General features: G+C 44.2%; 1 pseudogene; it reads left to right on the top strand.

Moving 5' to 3' along the window:
- Positions 1-14,423: 14,423 nt before the first annotated feature.
- LOC138256225 (small nuclear ribonucleoprotein F pseudogene) lies at positions 14,424-22,046 on the top strand (annotated as a pseudogene).
- The last annotated feature ends 3,353 nt before the right edge of the window (positions 22,047-25,399 follow it).

The raw sequence follows: 25,399 nt of genomic DNA, 5'->3' as shown, positions 1-25,399 counted from the left end.
TCTCTACCATCATGTCAATAATAGTGTGCTATTTGTGGCACACAGTGTTGACAATGGTGCTGTGACAAAGTGGCTGTCAACAGGCATGTTATGTATATGTACAGCTGCCCTGTGACCTATTATGATAGACAGCAATGAATATGTGGTCAGCCATAACTACTCTTATTACATGCAATTCCATGCCATCACACGTTGGCCTGTGAACTACATGCAAGCCATTCTCATTACATAACATTCCAACATACATGAAGTCACTATCCGGCCTCCCATGATATCAGATCATTGTTCAGGAGCAAATACTTCTGTCATTGCATTCCACACCTCTGACTGACTCACAGCATTTCTTGGATTGGCTCCCACGATGCACAATATGACACTGGATGCTTTGGTGTCTTGTATACGCGCCACCTCTCCTATGGTATAGGGGGATGGTCCACCTGCAAGACATACATGGAAAACATTGCTTAGGGTAAAAGCCAAGTTTCAGTATATGGACATTGTATACTTGTTAGGCTGAATGAGTTAGCCATCCTAGTGGTAGATCATAGTTACTGACCAACATCTATTATAATTCTATCACACATACTCTCAGATAAGGTAGACCCACACTGCTCCTGACACTCCTGCGGTGCTTCTCACTACACCATTTATATATTAAATTGTCATGTAGCTGTCTGATAGCACAACACCTCCATTACCATATGGGACTGCTTGATAATGTCTATTCCATCTGAGGGGCATGCAATGGTTGTCGCAGTGCCTGGCCCATTGTAACACCCCTGGCATTTCAGCCTGCATCTGATGTTTTTAACATCTACATCATTGTCACAGCAAACTGACAAACTATTACCCTGTGGTTGTGTGGGTATTCCAAGGTGTTGAGGCATGGCATCATACGTCCTTCAGTTAAGTAAGTAATCTGTGTGTGCCATCTCAAGGCACACATACTTTCAAATTAGCTATGGGAATGTTCACATGTGATGTTGATTTACCTGCATGCACATAGACTGGATGAAATCATGGAAATAGTGCCAATAGTGTATGGCCTGCTATTGTTGTCATGGTATACCATTGTTAATCTAGTGAGGAATTAGTACATGGGCATAAAAATATGGCTCAACACGGACACACTTGCACAGTGGTCAAAGGACGCATCTGATGGTGCAGGTTAGTGGGTGTTTTGCCAGTGATGGAGCTGATGCAGGGCAGCCTCATACTGTCAGTGAGAAGTGGCAGGTCTGTGGAGCTGAATCAGCACATATGTCTGGTTATAGACATCGTATAGGCTGTCTGTGATAAACAATGAACTGGAATGTGGAAATGCCAGTAGTCCAGACCATTGCATGATCAAGCACCCTTCCATGGCCTTGGCTAATTAAACAGAAGGCCGATAGGACTACAGTGGTTCATTAACAATTGCATCTGTACTGTCCTTGTGGCCTTCAGTGTACCCCTTACTCACCAACATGTGTGTGCGTAGTCAGAAATATGTCACCGCATTATGCATGTCATCTAGCATCATCTATTCATGTGAAGGTCAATGATGCACTCAGCAGGAGACGGAACAGATCATCAAAACTACTGCTGAGTACATGGGGGCCCTTTCCATACATTTGTATGCCCATATTACACAGCTTCTCACAGCAGCCATTCTGAGTGCTGGAAAATGATACCTAGGGAATCATCCTCAGCGGATGAAACTATGGGATCCCAACAATGTTTTGGGGCTCCCTTTCATGCATGTTGCATGGCGCAGGCCTCATTTGTAGTTGCTCATTACCTAGCTACACTATGCATGCTTCACAACACTTGGAGATGGTTGTACATGGTAAATTATACTTCTGTACTGCATTTGCTTCCTTGTTGTGCAATTGAAATTCAGCCCCAATGTGGGGCATAGACTCTTCATACAGGTCGCACATTACATGTCCACCTCTACTGCATGCAGCACTCAAACTTAACTGCAACTGTCATGCACATGCTAACAAAATGAGGTTGTACGGCAACCTCTATTCCCAAATGGTCAAGCAGACCCCAACACCAGATCTGCTCAGCGGTGCTTGATTTGGTGTTCGTTCCTTCTTGTTTTGAAAATCCGGGTAAGGCGGTGGAGCACCTTGCCCCACCTCAACCGCCTTGCCTCCGTAGGGAGCCTTGGATCACCCAGGCTCCCAATTTGCAGCATCATAGGGAAGTTTTGTGTCACTAGCCAGATAGACCCCCCAGCTCATCAGCAGACATCCAGCTCATCCTCCCTTTTCCACAATACCAGTACACTCACTAGACAAAATGCAAGTTTTGAGACAATAATTATACAAAATAACACAGGACACAGCACAATGTACACAACAAACACAGCAACCACTCCACTAATCCACCAGCACCAAAAACACACAACCTCACACAGTCACAGAGAAACAAACTGTAAAGTGAAAGAGAAACTAAACTCACTGTAGAATGTATGCAGGCAGGATGTCCTGGTACATCACTTCCTGGGCGTGTGCATCACGTTTTTCAGTCATGCGTAATTTTTTTTAACGCATGAAGGTTTTGCATAATATTTTCACACCATTAGCGTGAAAAAGGCCTGATAGATGCACAGGGGCTTTGGGTCTACTAGCTTAGTGGTATTGTATGGCAAATGCGTATGCGGAATTGTGTGGATTTTTTCATTGTGTCACTTGAGTGTACCCTGAGAGACTTCACATGTTACATGGGGTGTGCAACTGTGGTGTATATGTGCTATGGCAACATTTGGGTGTGTTGGACCTGGCCCTTGCAGCAGGTTCATCCCCTGAATTTTTGCCTCCTTCCTCCTATTTTTTCTGACCTCTCGCTGTTGGCTCTAGGACTCTGAGCACTTTATCACTGCTGATCAGTGCTAAAGTGCAGGTGATCTCCCATCTAAAGTTGGTATGATTGGCTTATACCTAATTGACGTATTTAATATTTAATTTACCTGTAAGTCCCTTGTACAGTGGTACCTCTATACACAGGGCCTGTAAATTAAATACTACTAGTGCCCTTGCAGCGCAGCTTGCACCACCCACTGAAGTAGCCTTTCAAACCTGTCTTAGGCCTGGTAGCGCAGGGCCCGTGTGTGCAGTTTTCTGCCCAAAGGGACCTGGCATCTAAATTTACTTGCCAGGCCCAGAACCCCCCTTTTACTACATGTGAGTCACCCCTAAGGTATGCCCCTGCTAGCCCAATGGGCAGGGTGCTATGTATGTAGAAGGCAGGACATGTACCAGGTTGCGTGGCCTGCCCTGGTTGTGACAAACAGCCTAACTTGGTGTCTCACTGCTGTGGGTGCTGCCTTCTCATAGGATTGTATTAGAAATGCCCTGCTTTATATGTAGGGGGTATTGTCTGATTTATGAGGGGTAGTGTAGGCATGTTTGGTATGGTCATAATGGTGGTAAGAAATGCTGCTTACTGGTGTGGGTGTATTTTTTATTACTATTACAGAAATGCCACTTCTAGAAAGTGAGCATTTCTCTGTGCTTATGACTCTGGTGCTTTGCAGCTTGACTCCACTCCACATCTGGGCAAAGTGACACTTGGGCTTTGTGCATACTTTTCAGAAAGCATGCACACAGGGAGGGTGGAGGTTCCACAGAGGTGCATCTGCATACTGAATAGTATTCCTGGGCTGAAGGAAAGGCTGTGCCCTGGCCTCACACAATAGGGTTGTTTACCCCCAACTGATGTTTGGAGCCTGTTCTGGAGGATAGAGGGGCCCCTCCCAGAGCCAGTTGTAACTGGTTGGATCCTCCTCTCCCCTCCATTGTGGACACACTGTAAAACTGAGTATAAGTACAGGGAAATGTTGCCCACAATTTGGAGACACTTTGGAACTTACCTAGAACTTTGACACAGTGCTGCTTAAGGGACTCCTCAGGTATCACCATGGGCTGCTGCTGATGTGATAACCTGTGACTTACTTGGTCACTGTAAGGAACTGCCACTTGCTTGCATTTACCTTGTGCTGGCCTGCTGCTGGGCCATGCCACCTGTGCTCTTCTTCTATTATTGTTGTCTCCCAGGGGCTGGGTGCTGTGGCCCTGGACCCCTGCATCAAGGCTATAGTGCCTGGAGAGTGTTTGTCAACTTTCCCTGAAGCCCTGGGAAAGAGCTTCCTTTCTGGTACATTTTTGCGCCTTGAAATTGTGTCCTTGGTGGTGCCCAGGTGCTTGGGGAAGCTCCTTCCTGAAGACCGACATCACTGACGCGACCTGGACATTGTGTTTGGCCTAGCTGGTGCTTTTGATGTCCCTAAAAATCTTCACCACCGCAACCCAGGCTGTTTCAGCTAAGCGCGAGTGACGCGCTGGCTCCGGGACCCCCGGGACACCATCAATTGAGAAACAGGAGCAAGCGCACTCCTACAGTGGCCGGGGGCCGAAGCACTCTCTGAGGAGCGCCCCTGGGGCACAAGCAGGCACCTACTTTGTTGCCTGCTCACTGTTATGGCCAGGCTGGCCACAGAGTGCAAAAGAAGCGGGGCTGGTGGAAGGAAGCCTCATGGGAGGCTCCCCCGCCCTGCTAAAGTGCATATGCTCTCTGTGTAAATTGTACTGTTAATTGGTTTATCCATAATTGGTATATTTGATGTACTAGTAAGTCCCTAGTAAAGGCCATGAGAGGTGCCCAGGGCCTGTATATCAAATGCTACTAGTGAGCCTGCAGCACTGGTTGTGCCACCCACATGAGTAGCACTGTAATCATGTCTCAGACCTACCACTGCATTGTCTGTGTGTGCAGATTTAAACTGTAAATTCAACTTGGCAAGTGTCCCCACTTGCCAGGCCTAACTCTTCCCTTTTCCTACATACAAGACACCCCTAAGGAAGGCCCTAGGTAGCCCCATGGGCAGTGTGCAGTACATGGTAGGACATATACTAATGTGTTTCATATGTCCTGACAGTGAAATACTACCAAATTCAGTTTTACTGTTGCAAGGCCTATCTCTCTCATAGATTAACCTGGGGTCTGCCTTTAAACATGATTTAAGTGTAGATTCCCTTTGGGAGCAGATGGACATGTGGAGTTTGGGACCTCTGAACTCACAATTTAGAAATTCATATTTTAGTAAAGTTGGTTTTAAGATTGTGGGTTTGAAAATGACACTTTTAGAAAGTGGGCATTTGCTTGCTTAACCCTTTTTGTGACTCTGCCTGTTTGTGGATTCCTTGTCTGGGTTAGTTTGACAATTGGTCTGTTTGCACCTCTCCCCAGACAGTGACACAAAGGGAGCTGGGGTGTAGCCTATACATTCTGATGAGCCATCTGTGCTAGGAGAGAGGGGAGGAGTAATCACTCGCACCTGTAATGGCTGTGCCTTCCCTCACACAATGCAGACTGTTATGTGTCTGAGGTCTTGCCTGGGCAAGGCAGAATTTCACAAACAAGTGAGACTTTTATTTTGAAGTAAGCCTACTTCAAAGGCCAAAATGGGTATAAGAAGAGCACCCAAACCCACAGACTTCAGACACTTCTTGGGGTAGACACTCTACCTCACAGACACTTGTGGACAAGAAACCTGCTGGTGAAAAATCCCTGAACCAGACCTGCCAAGAAGAACTGCATGGCTGCCCAAAGGACTCACTGGGACTGTTTTTCTGACAAGGACTGCTGCCTTGCTGTTGCCCTGCTGCCTTGCTGCTCCCTGGCTGTGCTGAGAAGTGCTCTCCAAGGGCTTGGATAGAGCTTTCTGCCTGTTCCCTGAAATCTAAGGACCAAAAAGACTTCAGTTCTGCAACTGGACTCCTTGTGCATTGAAAATTTGACGCACAGCCTGCTAAAAACGACGCACAGCCTGCCCCGTGGTGAGAAATTCACTGCAAGCCAAACCGAAATGACACGGTCCGACTTCACAAAGAGGAGATCAATGCAGTGCCTGCATTGCGACCGGAACTTCAGCGCACAGCCCACCGGATCGATGCCCAGCTGAACGGGACAACAAAGCCTGACTTCCAGAGAGGAATCGACGCAGCGCCTGCCATGCGGGAGAAATGTCCATGCAATGCCCACTGGATCAACGCAGCACTTCTGACTTCGCTCTGCAAGCCCAGGATTCCACGCACAGTCCCCAGGGTGCCAGAAAACCCCACAACCCGAAGAGGAACCAAGTCTGCATGCCGGAAAACGAAGCAAAGCCTTCCCCTGCATGGAAAATAACGCCGCAAGTCGGTGTGCGAAGGGACGAAACCGATGCACACCTCCCCGTTTTCCATACATCGCCTCCTCTGCGGTCCCTTGCAGAGATTTTGAACGCGAACCAGGTACGTTATGCTTGCAAAAGACCTTTATTGTTTTTCAGAGACATTTGTTTGTTTTGCGAAGACTTACATCATTTTATGTCACTTTTACAGTGATATCTCATCATCTACTTATTGCATTTTAATCATTTTGGCCTGCATCTTATCAGATAAATATTATATATTTTTCTGAGCACTGTGTGGTGTATGTTTGTGATGCTATATGGTGTTACTGTATGATTTATTGCACAAATACTTTACACATTGCCTTCTAAGTTAAGCCTGACTGCTCAGTGCCAAGCTACCAGAGGGTGGGCACAGGATAATTTGTGTGCGGGGACCGCTGGAGAACCACGTACGACCCCGCGGAAAACATCTTACCTGCCAGGAGCACACGGAGACATCCAGCGAGTGGCAATGCACGGCGTGAAGCTAAGTGGCGTTGCGCTTAGCTGCAGGCTACCCTGTACCATGGGACCATGAGGAACGGGGGCAACGCTGTGGAAGATGAGGGAACAGTGCCATCCTGAAAATCAGAAGGTCTGCTAATGCTGTGGGGGCAATAGAGCGTTTGACACTGTTGTTCTGATTGAGCACGACCTGGAAACTAGCTGAGACCATAACTGGACATTAGTGAACTGATCCATGAAATAACCCTGCCATGTGTGGGATGGCACCGGGCCTACCAGCCAAGCTGAAAAGAACTAAGGCTTAAATGACCACAGGAGGTCCTGAAACTCTACCTTGTAACTCTTGTACGGTCCTTCGAAGTAGCACTAGTGCAGGTGAGAACACGCTAAATCTGCTGTTCACGCTAGCACTGGCTGCAGGAATGCATATTGGGACTTGCTTATTTTACTTCCCTCCCTTATTTAGCCGCGAGATGTTGCAATAACGCACACAGAACATAGGATTACACCTTAATAATCATTCGCTGACCACATAGCATTACGGCCCTTCGAGCTATAGAGTGCAGTTCTTTGAGTGACTCATTGTTCTGTGATCCCTGGCATTGCACGGCCTACTCACAACAGTACTGTTTGTGTGGCGCAATTAAAGCGCACCATAAGGTCATTTTACTGCTGAACCAACAACACAAGAGCGCGATCGCTACCATAGATCCTTCCCTCGCAAAGTTATGGGGAAACCACAACCTAACAAGACAACAGGATACACCATGCAATTGGTTGATACTCATTCAACAGACTCCCCATCACAAGTTCCGACATATTGAATCCACGCTTAATAGTCACTCTGAGAAATGTGATTTCTTTTTACATGCAATACTAGACACTAAAACCTCACTGGAGGCTAAAATTGATTCAGTATCTCTGGAAGTGAACTTATTAGGAGCAGATCATCGCAAGCAAGCAGATAGGGTTACCCAAATCAAATCAGTTACACAAACTACATTGCCCACCCTCCAGTCAATGCAAATGCAAATAAAGTCCATGCAAGACGAATTATCTGCACTACACCATAGAGCAGCAGATGCAGAAGGTAGTTCACGGCACAACAATATCCTTTTTATCTGCTTCGTTGAACGCTCAGAACTTCCAGTGCCAAACTGTTCTTGGAAATGTGGCTTCTGTCGACAGTGCTAAAAGATCAAATATCCCCTTTGTTCTCTATAGAGAGGGCTTGCCGCATACCAGGACTTCCCCCCAGAGTGGGAGCTCCACCGTATCCTCTTATAGCCCGTCTACTGAACTTTCGTGATTGTGACCTAATCCTCCAACTATTCCGCTCCAAAGGTCCGTGGCACTTTGATAATGCAATGATTTCAGCATACCCAGACTACACTATGGAGGTGCAATGTAAACTGGGGTCCTACATGAAGGATAAACAATGGCTCTGTGACCTGCAAATCAAATATGCTCTTCTTTTCCCAGCAAAAATTAAAATCATGACCATGAAAAATGCACATTTTCCAGTTACCAGAGGATGTGTGGACTTGGGTGCAGTCTAAAGGCCTAGCAGCAACACTTGGAGAGGAGAAAGAGACAGACACATGGATGACCCCTAAACCACAATGGCGTCATAGGAAGCCACCCAGCTCCCACCCAGATTGAAACTAAGCAGCAGCAGAACAAGCCTGAGCAGTAGCAGCAGCGACACAACATCTAAATAACTCTTTCACCGCTCTTCGCTGAGATCATATCTCATGGTTCGACACTGGCGGCTCCGAGATTTCCCCGACTGGCAGCAATAAGGATCCTCACATCATACCTGGATCAGTGGGTGAAATTATTTGAACCCAAGCCAATGGGTTTTGCATTGTGATCCAATTGATACCACCCCCTTCCTTGTCAACTGAAGGGACCTTTCTCTAAGCACTGACTCTTCTGGACTCCTCTTTCACAATAGGTCATGGGCAACCCAATTCCCGTGTTGACATCGCCCCCACATGATGTTTCTTTGGACATATTGTTCAGTAGGGTATCATGGTAAATGTTATTTCGTGCATGATTATGCGCATTAGGCGGTAGACTACATGGCTACAGCCCGGGGGGGATTGCTACTGCAGTTGGAGTGTTTTTTTTATTTACCTGCTTGCTTTACTATGCTTAACATTGTATCAATATGTACGACATTGCCATTGGTTATGTATATGAGACAATAATAACGTGGATGAACATGAGTGGTGACTGCTGTGAGTGCAGAGGGGGATCAAGCAGTAAGTTACAACTAGTAGATAGGAAGATATTATCTCACACACAATGTATTGGGAATGATGTCTAACACGCCCTCACTGTCCCACATTCCACAATATGGATTCTTAACCTGGAATGTAAGGGGTATGGTATCCTACATCAAGCGCTATAGAATACACCCGTGTTTCAAATGCTATCAGGTACATATCGCAATGCTACAGGAGACACATATTGCGGCCTCAGAACTAGGTAGAGTAAGGTCCAGATGGCGGGGACAAAAATATAGTACTATTACATCTGCTTATGCCAGGGGAGTTCTCATATGGGTGGCTCCTGGGATCCCCTTTGCCCTTACGACACAAACTATAGACCCAGAAGGTCTGTATGTCATTTTAGAAAGTAGGCTTTCACCCCCATTAATTTGGTAGCCGTATAGGCCCCTAATGTGAAGCAAATACAATTCTTAGATTGTCTGATTCCGGCGCATTTTTAAGACCCACTAACTTCGCCAGTGTGGGGTGGAGACTTTAACTGCATTCTGGACCCCAAATTGGACCTCTCCCCCCCCCCACTATGTAAGGCAACCAGCAACCGCATTAACCACCACTTTCGAAGTTGGAGCAGATATATGGGGCTTGGCGACATATGGCGCATGGTTCACCTGCAAGGATGCAAATACTCGTTTTACTCCCCTGTACATGACCTACACACTAGGATAGATATCCTTTTTAGCACTACTAACAAAGGGCCCCTCCTAGATCGCTCAGAATAGCTAGCAAAAATAAATTCGGACCATAACCCACTGACAGCGGTACTGACTTGTGGTGTCTCGCGACCCTCCATACCTAACTGGCACCCACAAATGAAGGCTCTATCAGATCCTCCATTCCATGAGGCACTGTCGTAGACCAACCAGCAATACTTCATAGCGAATGCTGGCTCAGCCTCCTCTCGGGCGATAGAATGGGAAACTCAGAAAGTGGTGATTTGTGGACACTGCATGACCGCTACCTGGGGGGTTGGACGGTAATTACTACTTGACCTCTCTGAGATGGAACAAGACTTATGCCACACAGAAATACGCGATGTGAGATGAACTGTATCACCCTTAAAACTCTGTCAGCTCCGTATCCGTCGTCACAAAGCAGAATCTATCTTGAGTCATCATGATTATGGTACACGAATGGCTCTGCATAATGCCCAAGGAGATTGCTCGGGCATGGTGCTTGCTTGTCTTCTCTGCGAGGTGCACCGTGGCACACCAGCCATGTCAATTAGGACAAAGGATGGCACAGTAGCCACATCACAACTAGCTATCAATGACACTTCTCGTGACTGCTACTGACGAGCTACATACAGGATTTTCTGGAAGGAATATCTTTCCATAGTCTCACTACCACACAGCACACTATCTTAGAAGAACCCATACAATTAGAGGAGATCAAAGCAGCAACAAAACACGGGTGCAGACGACTTGCCCATTGGATATTATACTACTTATTCCACTGCCATCACCCCACAATTATTGGAAGTTTACAATGAGGCTTTTGTACAAGGCTCCCTTCCACACTGTTTACGCGAGGCCCTGATAGTAGCATTACCTTAACCGGGACGTGATGCAACAGATGTATGATCCTATTGCTCTCTGTCCTTGCTCAACTTGGATTGTAAGATACTAGGAAAGGTACTAGCTAACTGATTACTCCCTGTAATGCAAACATTAGTACACCATGACCAGTCAGGCTTTATACCAGGCCGTACAGGCGCCTTTTTACATATTATCCACAACACATCAACCAGGGATACACATCAAGTGGTAGTTTCCATAGACATAGAGAAAGCTTTTGATACCCTGGGATGCATGTCTTGAAACAATGAGATTCGGACCTCATCTTCTCAGATGGGTTAAAACATTGTATAGGGAACCATTGGCTAGGGTGAAGATGGGCCAGGTGATATCAATTTGCTTTAGCATACAAAAAGGGACACAACAAGGTTGCCCACTATCGCCACTCCTCTTTGCCTTGGCAATGGAATCCCTGGCATGTTATTTGCAGAACCAGGCTGAAGCTTGGGGGATATGGAACTCACAACAGTTCCACGTGGTGTCCCTCTATGCGGACAATGCTATCTTAGAGGCGTACATACTACATTAGCTCGAACAATTACTGACAACCTTTGGGAGCATCTTGGGTCTCCAGGTCAATTGGTCTAAGTCATGCGTGTTCCCGCTGGCCCTATGCCCCCCTGCAGACAGAATTATCATGACCAACTACCACTTGCAGTGGCAATATAATACTTTCAAGTATCTGGGAGTTAATATTTATCATACGACAAAGGACCTTCTTGACGGCAACTTACATAAGGCGATTGCGAATATACACTCATCCCTTATTTTCTGGCAATCACTACTGCTATCGCCGATTGGCCGTGTGGCAATATCCAAGATGTTAATCCTACCCAGGTTACTGTATTTTTTCTCTCTACTACCCATGGTGAAATTGCGTAACTTCTTTAAAACACTGGACAGCTTGCTCTTAGATTTGATTTGGGGGTGGGCAGATGCCGTAGAGTAGCTCTCTCTAAACTCCAGAGGCCCCTAAAGGTGGGAGGATTGGGTGCTCCAAACTTCGAGATATATTAGGCAGTGGCACAATTGCAATGGCCGACCTCATGGTTAGTTTCACCGCCACATCCTGAAACACGTGCTATACAAGTCCATCTGGGGAGCATTGCAGTGTACACTTAGCTAACTGATATCAATGGATCTTGTACCATTATGAACCCACTAATGAAAGTGGCACACATATGCTGGCAAATTTATATACACTTAAGGGGACCTTACAGCCCCTACTCACCAGAGATCTTGATATGGGAGAAGCCCGTGGTAAAACAGAAAATACAGGCTCATGATTGTGCCCATCGGATGGAAAAAGGGGCTACCCGTCTGGGAAATTTGGTTTTGGAGAGTACACTCAGATCCTTTCAAGAAATTGTCACAGAACATGACATTGCACCTGGATAATTTATCACTTACTATACTATATAGCAGATCATGCGTAGCCTTTGAGGTGCAATGTCTACTGAACCACCCATATCTCACGCATTACACTCCATCTTATCAGCCAGGACCACTAAACACGCTATCACCACCCTGTATACAACACTGCATGGGCCTGCAAGTAACCTTTTACAAACCGCACACGAAAAGTGGAACACAGTGCTACCACAACCACTGACTGAAGTGGATTGGGACAGGGCGGTGCAGTCAGTAAAGGAAATATCCTGAAACGCCAGGTTCAGATTCACCCAATTTAATTAGATGCATCACACATATCTTGATCCTCAACGCATCCACCGCATGTAGCCTACACATGAACTTAGCAGGTTTTAACCATATGGTGTGGGACTGTCTGGTGTTACATACCACTTTGCACAAGATTAACGAGATGATGTCGGAAATGACTAATCATCCCTTAACCGCAACACCGACCTCTTGCCTGCTCAGCATTTGCACACAAAAAAGGAGATAAATACCTGCACAGGTTCATTGATTTAGCATTTGTGTTATTTAAACATAGAATTGCTATGTCATGGAAATCTCTGACTCCCAGACCATAACACAATGGCTAAAATATCTGCTAATCTGGTCTAAAGCAAAATCTCACCATCTCTGCTGGCTTCGAGCATGTGGTATCACTCATACGGGAGTGGAATGCTTGGACCCCCTGGTTCTGAATGTGGAGGCCAAATATGATTTAAATCTGCCCTGAGATACGAGATCCTCACTGATAAACGTGTTACTACACCACATATGCACACCCATCCAGATGCCAAAGGTGAATGCTCACACTACAAACCCCCTCTCTTTTCTGATACTCAATGGAATACAATACACTGCATCCACTCCATCCCATTATATTACACACAAGCACATGCAAGCATGGTTATGTTTTTCTTTTCCAGTTGAAAGTTTTGTTTCTACATAAAACAATTATTTGTACACTACCATGTAGAGATGCTTTCTGGAAAAAAAAGAACTCCATCAAAACAATCTCCTAACATATGTATATTGTCATTCTCTCTGCATTAATGTTAATTTGAACAACAAAATATTATGTTGTACTCTATTCCATAAATTTTGAAAACCATTAAACAAACATGAAAAAAAGAAAGTATGTGACTACTGCTGGTTCTGCAGAATAACTAATGTGTAACGTTCTGTCAACTGCTAAGGTAGCAGAATATTACTGATATGTTGTGTTTGGTCTAAGAATTGTGTTGTGTACAATACAGTATATTTTCATATAACTTGGTGTTGTGTTTCTGTTGTGGTGGGGATGGTGCATCACGTGTGTTGTGTGTGTTGTGCAAACGCTTTACACATTGCCTCTGGGATTGGCTTGACTGCTCGTGCCAAGCTACCAAAGGGGTGAGCAGGGGTTATCTTGGACGTGTAACTCCCTTGCCTTGACTAGAGTGCATGGGTTCTGCCTGGCTTAGGTGCATACCCTAGCCAACCAGAAACCCCATTTCTAACAGGGTGTATGTCCAGTACTGTCATTACGGTGACAATAGTGTGTTGGACCTATGGGTTTATTTACGAGTCTGCTGCATGCGATTGCTCAATACCTCATGCACATGTGCAAGTGTATTTACACTGTGTCCACAGACACGTTGACACATGTGTGTATACATGCGTACGTAAAGTTATTTTGGTGTGGAATACATTGTTATGTCCGAGATATAGATGCACACAGACCTACAACACCAAACATGTTTGGTGACCCACGTCCAGCACATGGTACTGCATGTGACAACCATGCATATTCCTACACACAGTACTCGGTGGACTTGCACTGCATTAATATCACATCAACCCAGCCAATTTGCTTGTGTATGTGTGTTCACTCTGTGCTGTGTTGTTGGATTTCTCTTTCTGTTGATCTGCTACGTGTGTGGCATTTGTACCCCATGCACCGTAATTGCAGGAGATTTCATGTACACATGTGATGTGCACGATTTGTATCTGGTGTGTGTGTATATGGACATATGTTTTGTGCTTTCTATCACAAAGGACAACAGTAATGTGTTCATGGGATTTGAAACCTCCCATTACCAACTTCATGCATGGACACAAGTTACCATTTGACAAATACATGTGTTGTCACATCAGTGCCACCCATGTTTCCATATGTTGAAACACATGTGTAGCTCATTTCTCTCAATCACTGAACTAGTGACACCTATGCCCTTCTATTGTGCTAGTTTTCCTTTGCTTCTCAATCCATACACATTTCTATGGCAGAGCCAATACAGTGGTCCATGTGTGCTGACATATGTGGCATATGTGTGCATGCCATCAACTAGGCACCTCTATTGTTCACATCAGGTCAGTATTGACTGTCACAAACAATGGCATACCACTGTGTGATAGTGTTGCAGTCTGGCTTAGCTGCAAGCCTACTCATCATCAGAACAGTGTGAGTTCCTATAGCTACACAAAACCATGATTGCACGTGAAGAGGTAAGTCAATCGAGCCCCAGTTTAATCACACCCTTGTGCACATGCATCTGCCCCCTGACAATGTGATATGTTCATGTAACTAGAGCAGTGCTGTGTTGGTTTATTGCGTTGGGACCTGACCTCTTCATGTGTGCCACTCAGAAGTACTTTGCACACTCCCCAGCAGACAGACACTTGCACAATTGTGGTTATACAGTCCTGGATCTCACATTTACCACTGCCGTACTTGATGTCATCTTCCCCCTCTCAGGTACATCACTCTAGTCTTGGACATTCGTGCATGTGACATGTTTTGATGTCCTTAGCATTTCCCTTGGACATCTTATAGGCCTTGTATCTCTGTTCTGACTTCAACATTCGAAACGTGCCATGGTACAGATGGTGTTATCTGTTGCAACCTCGTGTCATGGTGGCTTGTGATTGGCAAATACCACAGGATGTAAGAGGGCAACATGTGTGGGTGATGCAGTGACCTGGCCATCCTCTCTGGACATATGTGAAATGTTTACATGTAGACATTTGTATGTTGTACAGTCAGTGTTGGTCTATATGTGTCCCTTCTCCATGTATTCCTGCACTACTGGTGAGACATGTATTGTCACCCACATTGCTCCCATTCTTTAGTCTGTTTGCACTTTGTGCACATTTCATACTGCAACATTGTCTAAACATACATGGACATGATGCAACATGTGACTTATCTTCATGGAAGATGTTTACGTCTCCTTCGCCTGCCAAATTGTAATGTACAGTTCCATCATCTGTATTTGTGTGTGGTCATGTGTTCCACACACACATGACATCACTCCTGCCACCCAACGTCTGTTGTCTCCATTTGACATCTGATGTTGTATTTTCAAGTATGTGTGGGTTTCTGGAAGCAGTCCAACCAGTATGTCCATTGTACATGTGTTTGCATTTCATTCCAGCATGGCACAGACTAGGTAACCATGACTGACTGATATTGAGGTGTCACATCATCTCAGTGCTGGAGAGTCAATTAGCGAATTTAAACATATATTGGTATGTCTACTCCCACTCTGTTTGACATTGTGTCTCACATATTTCAATAATGCCAGACAGAGTAGTACATCCCACACCTGATTGCGATGTTGGAAGCCATGACATGTATGGGACTAATTGTCAATATTGCCATCATGCACTTGTCCTGTCAAGTGGGCGACAATGGGTAGTGTGTATTGCTTTGTGCTGTGTGATGTAGTTGTACACAGCATACTGGATATACATGCTGACACATCACACACTGTTGATCCTGGCAAAACCGTTGCTACCTAGAACATACACCCATACATCAGTCTGCATATATTTACCTAGATTTGGGCTAGCTATGTGTCAGGACAGTAGATTTGTGTGACAAGTGTGCACCTTATGTACATCGTGATTATTAGCTACTTTGCCTACATTCAACCAAGTTGAATATATGGTGGTGCATTGTCCCAAAAATATCCATGGATGGTGACAAATTGGTCATGTGTTTGGATAGTGGTTCTGCACCCATAGCTGCTTATGTAGTCAAAGCAACCCATTGCATGCTCCACAGTCAACGTGTGTGCCCCATATGTGAGGTACAGCCGACCATGTGCCCGCACTGTGCACATTTGCAGTGCTGGGACACATTCCCATGGATACACTGTGCAGCCTCATCATGGGACATTGGTTACAATCCCTGGGCTTAAACTGAGGGACCACACTTCACAATGATGTACCACACTTGTCACACACGTACCATGCAGACAATGCTACTGTCACCATGAGTTCTGACAGTTTACTGTTCCTACATAACTTGCTATCCATTTGTTAACGGCCCCTACCTCATGTGTGCCTCCCTTACATACATCCTGTTATGCATGGTGTTGTTGTGGTGGATGGGCTATGTATTATCACCTTTCCCCACTTGACAGGACAATATATGTGGTGGGCATGGAGATAGACCTTTAGGCTTTCACTTCCTGCAAATTGCCTGTCACTGATATTTGAAATGGTGGCAGTAGACCCACTTTTGTCACAAACATTGTTGCTACCACATTGGTCACCTTTGTGTTACCTACCTGCTCACTGTAGTTGGAGTCACATTCCAATGGAGTATGTAGTCAAGAATGAGTAGACCAAGGAGATTCAGGTGCAAAGTGATATATTAGTGCTAATTACAAAGTTATGTTGAAAGTATTGTGGTTATGTGTAGAAGTTCTCCACAATGTGGAGTCTCCTACGAACTCCGGCTGCAGTGTTAATTTGTTCTCCTTCCACATGATCTGCTCCATCGTCATCCTGGTCCTCGCTGGGAACATCATCCTGTTCATCCCAGGGGATATTTGTCCAGCCACGAATGTTGTGCAGGATGCACATGCCAAGATGATCTTGCAAACAAGTGGTGGAGCAAGAGTCTTCCTCCTGTCAGAGGCAGACAAGTGAACCTGAATTTCAGGAGGCCAAATGTCCTCTCCACCACATTTCGGGTTTTCCTGTGTCCCTCATTATAGGCCCGCTGTTCCACTATAGTGGGATTGGCAAAAAGGGTCATCACCCTCAGCTGGATGCCATACCCTTGGTCAGCTGCAAAGGATAGAGAGGAGATGTGTTGGTAAGTGTTGTTAGGGTTTTGGAAAGACCCATGGCAGTTGCACTTTTTAGTTGGAGTTGTAACACAAACTTGCTTGTGGTGTGCTGCATGTTCCTGTTCTTGTGAAATGGTTTATTTGGACCGTGTTGATGGACATGACTAACTTGGGTAGTGACTCAAAGGCCTGGGAAGTTTTTATGTTGTTCCCAGAAGTGATGGTTATGATTTGGGCCCATGTGTTGTGTAGTCCATGATTGGAGCAGTTTACCATCCTTACATGGCACATACCACTTCCTAGCAGCACAATGGTGTCAGATGTTGATATAGCAATATTGCCCTGCAAAGCAAGATTGTGCCGTCTTTTTTAACATGTTGCACAATGCATGCAGTGTGACACTTATGGGCATACTTTTGAGCCCCTAGCACCACCAGAGTTTCACTTTTGTAGATGCTCTAGTTGTGCTATGATCTGCCCCATGTTTGAAGGTGGCATTATTCCAATTTTTGTAGCTTAATGCCACCTTGTGACTACGGCCCCTTCACACACAGCCATTTGGTGGAAGGGGTGTGCAATTGTTGTTGCTGTGGGTGTGACACAGTAACATCTATAGCATTTTCTTGCTGCCTCAGATTTACAATTTTTTATAAATCTGAGGTAGCACCCATACCTAACCCCACCCTAGGGGTGGCATTAGCAAGGTGCAATGAGAAGGAATATTGTTATTCCTCCTCATGTTTTTGTGATTGTGATGTGTGGTCCATACTGCTGCATGCATAGAAGGAACAGAATGCCAGACATGGTAGTTTATGTGCAGGAAGGTGTCCCTGTGGCTGCACTGAAATCACCTCTCATACATCAGTTATAAAACTGCCATCAACAGGTTGCTTATTGCTGAGAACAGGTACATTACAGGAGTCATCAGTGCAATGATTCCTCAGGGAACGGCTACAGAACAGACATACAAGCCCCACACAAACTGTAGACCAAGCACAGAGTTCTGCCTCACTGCTGTTGCTCACCGCCCTTGCCATCTACTGCATTCCACTTTCCTCTACTACTTCCCTTTCTTCCACTATAGATTCTGCTAAGAACGGGAGCAAGTATTTCTCTCCCGGCTCCCAAACATAGCAGGTGGCAGGAATACGAGGGATTCAGTTTGAAGGTATCCCTGTGTGAAGTGAGCAGGACCATGACTGCAGTAGAAACCAGGGTCTAGCTAGGGTAGGGAGCCTTTTGTTGACACACACGTTCCACGTGATAGGGCCCTGCTTATTTAAGGCACACAACAAGGGAAACGAAAACTATGTTCTCCTTGCCAAGCAACTCCAGGATGAAACACCTTGCTAAGCCAGAAAGTTCCTCCGGGGACCACTCGTGGGTCAAAAGCACCAGAATTGCCTAAAGGAGTAATACGTTAGTCACTTGCAGACTCCAGCCAGTAATCACTCTATTTTCGTTTATCCATTCATAGAGATCCTTCAGAAACTTACATCAATAGACCCTGTAGTGGAAAGTCAGTGACATGCACCCAGGTCGAAGAGAATTGTTAAAGAATGGAATATTTGAACATAGATTGGTAAAAAAAAAACTTTGATGAACGGGACGTGCTGCAGAATCCATTAGGGGTGACGAATCAGACTGCAGAAAGGGTGGAATGGGGTTGCAAAAGGTAACAACAATTTTAACCGTGTTCCATTAAACCTCATACTGTCTGTCACAACGCAGAAGTAGTTGTACGTTGACGTAGATGTTTGCAAAAGAAATGGCTAATGTGAAAAAGAATTGTCTCAACCAGTTCCATATTGTTCTACAGGGAAAATGCTTCTATTATGGGTTGCACTGAACGAGATTTCACTGCTATTTAAATAATTGTTAAATGATATCACGCTTAGCCCTTGATTAATAAAGCTGTTTTATTTAGTTTTATTTTTTTTAAATACACGTGTTCGTGTGCATGTGTGTTTGTGCATACACATGCATGTGCACTCACGTACATAGGCACGTGTGTGTATGTGCTGCTGCTGTAAACTTGCTGAACAAGATTTTTAAAAAAAACTGACTTGTGATATGGCATTTGGATAAATGTTTCTGCTGGAATGCAGCCAAGTGCTGTTTAATCTTTCTCTTCCTTGTCAGCATGTTAACACTCTCACACGGTCTGTCTTGTCACAGTCCAGAAAAAAGTATTTCTAGCCTGCAATGAATTATTTTCTAGCAGCCTTTATTAACTTTGGAAGTAGCATGTTTCAAATATATAGCAGGCATTTATATCTCTAGGCTTCTTTCTCATGAAAAAATGGTGGTTAATGAAACATACAAAGAGGGAAGGGAACCTAATATAGATTTCAAAAATAGGGATAATTACTTTCACTTGACTTGCTTGGGAGTATAGAACATTTGAGCAGAGGTGTCATTTTTCGTTAATAATACCAACCGATCCTGTGAGGCATAAATTCATTCAATGGTAACAAAATGCAGCGACAATAGGCAACACTGAATTTTTCATAATTATATGTTTAAAGAAAACATTAGATTGCGTTTTCAGTGCAATATTGTGCCGGTAAGATTGAATTTGACATTTTACACGTAAAATGCAAAATTTAAAAGATCAGAAAAAAACAAGACTACAGAAAACACATTTTATTACTAACACTCAAAATGCAATTTTGATAAACAGTATGGCTCCTGGAACATATGGGATATCAGTCGGTGACTGAAGATTTTTCTAGCAAATCAAACTGCAAAATGTGGTCGTTTGTGTTGCAAAGGAAATTACTTAGTATTGACTTTGTGCAGATGTGGTATATGGCAGTTTATCGATGTGTAATCAAAAAACAAAAACGATACTTTGATTTTGAAAATGGAGTGGCCCCACCCTTCATACAGACTGAGTCGTAAATCCAATTTACATTTTTTTGGCGCTATTTACGATTATATTAATTCGTGTTTTTGTCTTGTCTGTAGCTGTACTTTTTCAACAAGTAACCTGTCGAATTCATGCATTTCAGACTTCTCATTTTCACGTTTGTCAATATCGTTGATATGGTGAAATGCAGACTTTCTATATTTTATGAACGCTTTCAGATATGGTATGTAGATGTATTTTTCCAATATTTTAAGAGATAGACATTGTGTTTCAAATAACTAATAATAATGGTAGTTGAGGAGGGGGGTCTCCAAATGGTTGCAAGGACATGAGCCGTTGTGGCTCCACATAGGCCTAAACTATATAGCAGGGATCCTCTCTACCGAAAGTCAGGAGGGAGCAACGGAAAATAGGGAGAGCCTGATGATCACCCTCATCGAGCCTTGAGGTGCCTTAGACGTTAGACTGCTAGAGAGATCATGACACACAGAGCAGCCAAAATAAAAATGCCCATTACTTGAGAGGTTGCTGAGCATCCATAGCTTGTGACAACACGATGTGCCAGAGGAGCTCAAACTCAATTAGAAGGAGCTACTGAAGTGCGAGAAGAGTCAATGCACCACCTGTTTTGTGGCTAACCTTCTACATGAAGAGCCGTTGATCCTGGTCCACAAAGAGAGTAGCCCATGTGATATGGGATGGCAGCATCCAATGCTGAAGAGGCTCAGACACACGCAGCAACCAAAGCTTTGAAAATCTGACTGTGATGTGCACAAGAGACCCACTGCATCATGCTAGCAAGTGAGTGTAGGTGCCTGCCTGTAACAGATTTAGGCCCATATTTATACTATTTTAGTGCTGCATTTTTTGCATAATCTTTTGACACAAAAGCATCGCAAACTTAGAAAATACAATTGTTTTTTGTAAGTTTGCACCTTTTTTGTGTCAGAAAACGAGGCAAATGCGGCGCTAAAAAAGTATAAATATGGGCTTTAGACTTCTCACCATTTGAGTGGGCAATAAATTTTGCTCTGCCTTGGGAGTTGGAGGAATTCTGGCCCCTCTGCGTTTCGCTTGTAAAGCGGAGGTCCGGCCAAATTCCGCCAACCATTGCATGGCAGAGTTTTTTCCTGTGCACAGCTAGCCAACGGTAAGTTGGCGAATGTGAATTGGAGTCCCATAGCATGATTTTGGTCATTACCTTGCAACTGGCAGGATTTAATCACCACGAACCCTCGCAACTGTTTGCAGTGAGAAAACTGCACCTGGAGTAGAAAATCTACTTGAGCTTTAGCAAAAGGAACTCCAGCAGCAGCACCCTCTGGCATGCCATGTGACACAGTTTGCACTGGTTCTTCGGCATGGAAGAAGTTGCTAAAATTCAGTACAAGCGGCATGCCCTACCAATTCTGGCCTGTTTGGGGAACTCTGCAGAATCTTGCAGAGTATTCATGTGACTCCACGCAAATTCATGGAGTACAACTCTGCGAGTTGCTCCCACTACTACTCAACAGTTCTACTCACTGGGGCAGGGGCTTTATCCCAAAAACCGCTGAGTCTTACACTCCATTTTAAAGCACATTAGACCTTCATCAGTTTTACTTAACAGAAGCACTGAAAGCAGAGGGCATGAGTGCCTAAAGAGTAGGCCTGTGTTCGGGTGGAGTATAGAGACAACCATTGCTCCATATATCTCCCTGGGGTCTGCTTACTGCTCTTCAATTGAGAATACACGTTGTTCTATTCAACTGAGCCTTCCACCTGCAGCTCTCTTAAGGTATGATCGGACTAGTGCAATGTTAGTGGCATTCAAACTATGGACAGTCTGTGACATTCTCACATTTAACAAGTTCCCAGCTTTGTGCATACAATTGTAGATTGACAAACTTCAGGGAAACTAAACCCAGTATGAGTTTACCCTGAACCCTAATCTTTATCTCAACTGACTGCATGGCAAGTCAGTAATTGTCAAACTGAAATGGGAAATGTCATCTAGTATCTGTCCATGAGTATATGAACATGTAGTTTGCAAACACAGAAGAATACATTGATGCAACATTAAATGTACATCTGGGTGAAGTCTTAGTATGATGTAACAATGCCCTCTATATCCAAGGAGTTGAAGAAGGGGAGAATGTTGGTGAAATTAGAGATTAAAGTCTGAAGATGGCTATTACTCTCAAGTAGATGTATCACTTATGGCCAGTGATCTGTTTGAATGAATATCTTTGGTAGGTTTTGAATGACAACTTGAACTTTATATGCTACTTAAAAAATATCAACCATGTTATATCTCCAGTTATTTCTCATCTGCCCTCACACATCCTTCGAGTACCAAACCAACAACCTCCAACACACAGGTTTCTTCCGGGGCCAATGCCATCACATGGGAGGACCTTTCATCTATCCTCCAGAAATGTGAAAGGGGCCATCAAGAAAAGACAAAATGGACCGCTGCAACACATCAATGTCTTGAAGGCAGAATTAGGAACTCAGATAAACTCTCTGAGACAAAATACTGGTTCAGTCAGCTTTAGAGGACAAATTGTAATATTTATAGGGATACATGGAATGCCATTGGGAAGCTCTCCGCCAAAACATAATCTTCAATTTTGAGGATCTTGAAAAGAGATAGGATAATATACATTTTTGTGGTCTGGAGGAAGGAGTGAAGGTAACGTACTTTGATGCCATCGAGATTGCTGTCTTTTCGATGATCCTGGGCATAGACCACCCTGAAGTCTCGATTGAGAGATTTCATAGAGTAGGTCTGAAACAAAGAGAGGGAAATGCCTAGACATGTCTGGGTAACATTACATAGCTGCGAGGTGAAGGAAGCAGTTAGCCCTGTCAACCTTAGGGTGGTCTTCACCCAAACTCCTCAACTGTTTTCCTACATCTTTCCTGATTTTTTTTTTTTTTTTACCTTTGGACTCTGTGCACTCTACCATTGCTAAGCAGTGCTGATGTGCTCACATCTCTAAAAATGCCTACATTGGTGCACACCTGATTGGCATATTTACTTCACTTATAAGTCCCTTGTAGAGTGGTATACTATATACTCAGGGCATGTAATCCAGGGCATTAAAATTAAATGCTATTTGTGGGCCATCATCAGCACATACGGTACCACCCAATGACATAGGGCCTGATTCTAACTTTGGAGGACGGTGTTAAACCGTCCCAAAAGTGGCGGATATACCACCTACCGTATTACGAGTCCATTATATCCTATGGAACTCGTAATACGGTAGGTGGTATATCCGCCACTTTTGGGACGGTTTAACACCGTCCTCCAAAGTTAGAATCAGGCCCATAGTTCTTTAAAATGTGTCCCAGGTCTGCCATGTAAGACTAAATGGAGTTTTAAACTGCCAATTTGACTTTGCAATATTTCCCTCTTGCCAAGTAGTAAACTTCAATATTCTTGTATATAGGTCATCTCTATGTCTCTCATAGAGAAGTGTGCATTGTAATTACAAGTTTGGTCATGAACTTTTAAATGTACATGTCCTGGTAGGATAGATAAGCATTTTGTGTTTGGTAGCTATTCACTTGTAGTTAAAATCCTCTTTAAGGGTAAAGTCAGATTTGTAATTAACATTTTTAGAAAGTTGACATTTGTCTGCCTTTGTAATAAAAAAACAGACTTTACCATTAAATAGGGCTATTTACCACAATTCCAAAAAAACACAGAACATGACATTGATACCAGCGTCATATTGGAAATTACAGTGTATTAAATGTAATAAGGAATCCCCGATGTTATCCTATGGGAGTGGTAGGCCTCACACTAGTGAAAAACAAATGTAAGAGATTTTCACTACCATGACATAACAAGTACATGTCCAACCTATGATTTACAAAGCACTCTGCCCTAGGGGTTATCTAGGGCCTATCATGGGGTGACCTATGTATACCAAAATGGGAGGGAGATTTAATGCCAACTCAACATGGCAATTTAAAACTCCACTCAGGCTGCAGTGGCAGGCCTGGAACATGTTTTAAACTGCTACTTAAGTGGGTGGCACAATAAGTGCTGCAGACCCATTAGTACCAATTAGTTTACTGGCCTTGGGTATATGGTATACAACTCTTCAAGCAACTTACACGTAAATTAAATATGCCAATTGAGTATACACCTAACCCTGTTTGGGAAGAAAGCACAAGCAAATTAGCACTGCTCAGCAGTTGTAAAGTGCACAAATACTTAAGGCCATCAAAGAACATCAACAGAGAATGTAAATTGGAAATGTAACTCATATTGTTCTAATGCATGCTGTGGAGGGCACCTACAAAAGATGATGTAGCAATTCATGTAAGACAGCACAACCACCCATCAAATGTAACAGAAGTAGAAGTTAGAGAAATATTGCAGGATGTAGGAGAGGCAAGCACTAGTTCCCAGTAAATCACAAGCAAAGTCCTTAAAGATTTACTACCTAGAGTGCCTGAACACTTTCGGGGCAATTACCACCTACCCCCACTTTAAAAAATGTAATTTCACAAACTAAAAAAGCCACCAGTGATACTCCACTTACCCCTAGAACATACCAAGATAAATATGACTGAACATATAACAATTACACATAATGAGGAAACTTTCCGTTTAGATGGTGATCTTAATAATGAAAAACAAATCTTTATATTCTCTACAGCAAACATCTTAATTAAACTTAGCCAATGTCAAACCTTGATGATGGACAGGACCTTCAAAACAATGTGTCTCAAACCATTCCCTCATGGTAAATATCATAGCACAAATATCCATTTCATACCAGCAAATGAAGTAGCACTTACTATACGCTCTTGAACAATATAAAACGAAAAACAAACTACTACCCCCCAAAAATACTTTGAGCAAACCTTGATTCAAACCATTCTAAAAACATACACCCACACAGAAATAGAAGGTTGTTACTATCATTTCAATCAAGGACACCTCCACAAATCTGAGAGACTCATTACGACGTTGGCAGGTGGAGGACGCCACTCGCCAAAAGTCCTGCATCGGGATGACTGCCTATGCAGCCGCTTCTCTGTGGGCCCTATTATAGGTTTAGCACCTGCCCAGCAAGAAACTCACCACATCATTGACGAGCCGGTGGCAATTTTACAGTGCATCCAGTGCAACAGCATCCGTCATGGTTTTTAATGCCCGTAATTTGGGCAGTGAAAAGCACAGCAGGGCTGTCCATGGGGGTCCTGCACTGCCCATGTCAAGTGCACGGGCAGTGCAGAGGCCTCAATGCCCCTTTTCTGCCAGCCTTTGCATGGTGGTCGGACCTGCAGCATTGATTATGACCGACGAGCCAGCCAGGCTATTGACTGGTGGCAACCTGGCAGTGCTGGCATCGGACTGTGGCAGCTCAGCCACAGTCTTAACGTGGCAGTTGGACCACCACTATGGTGGTGGTCCGACCACCACCGCGAGTTAAGACTGCCACACTCGTAATGAGAGCCTGAGTGTATGATACCCCACAAACAGCCAATTTGGTAGTTAAATAAAA

The sequence above is a fragment of the Pleurodeles waltl genome, chromosome 1_2 (assembly GCF_031143425.1).
Source record: "Pleurodeles waltl isolate 20211129_DDA chromosome 1_2, aPleWal1.hap1.20221129, whole genome shotgun sequence".
Classification (NCBI taxonomy): domain Eukaryota; kingdom Metazoa; phylum Chordata; class Amphibia; order Caudata; family Salamandridae; genus Pleurodeles; species Pleurodeles waltl.
The sequence above is the reverse complement of the archived record's forward strand: the minus strand, read 5'-3'. Positions and strand labels throughout refer to the sequence as shown.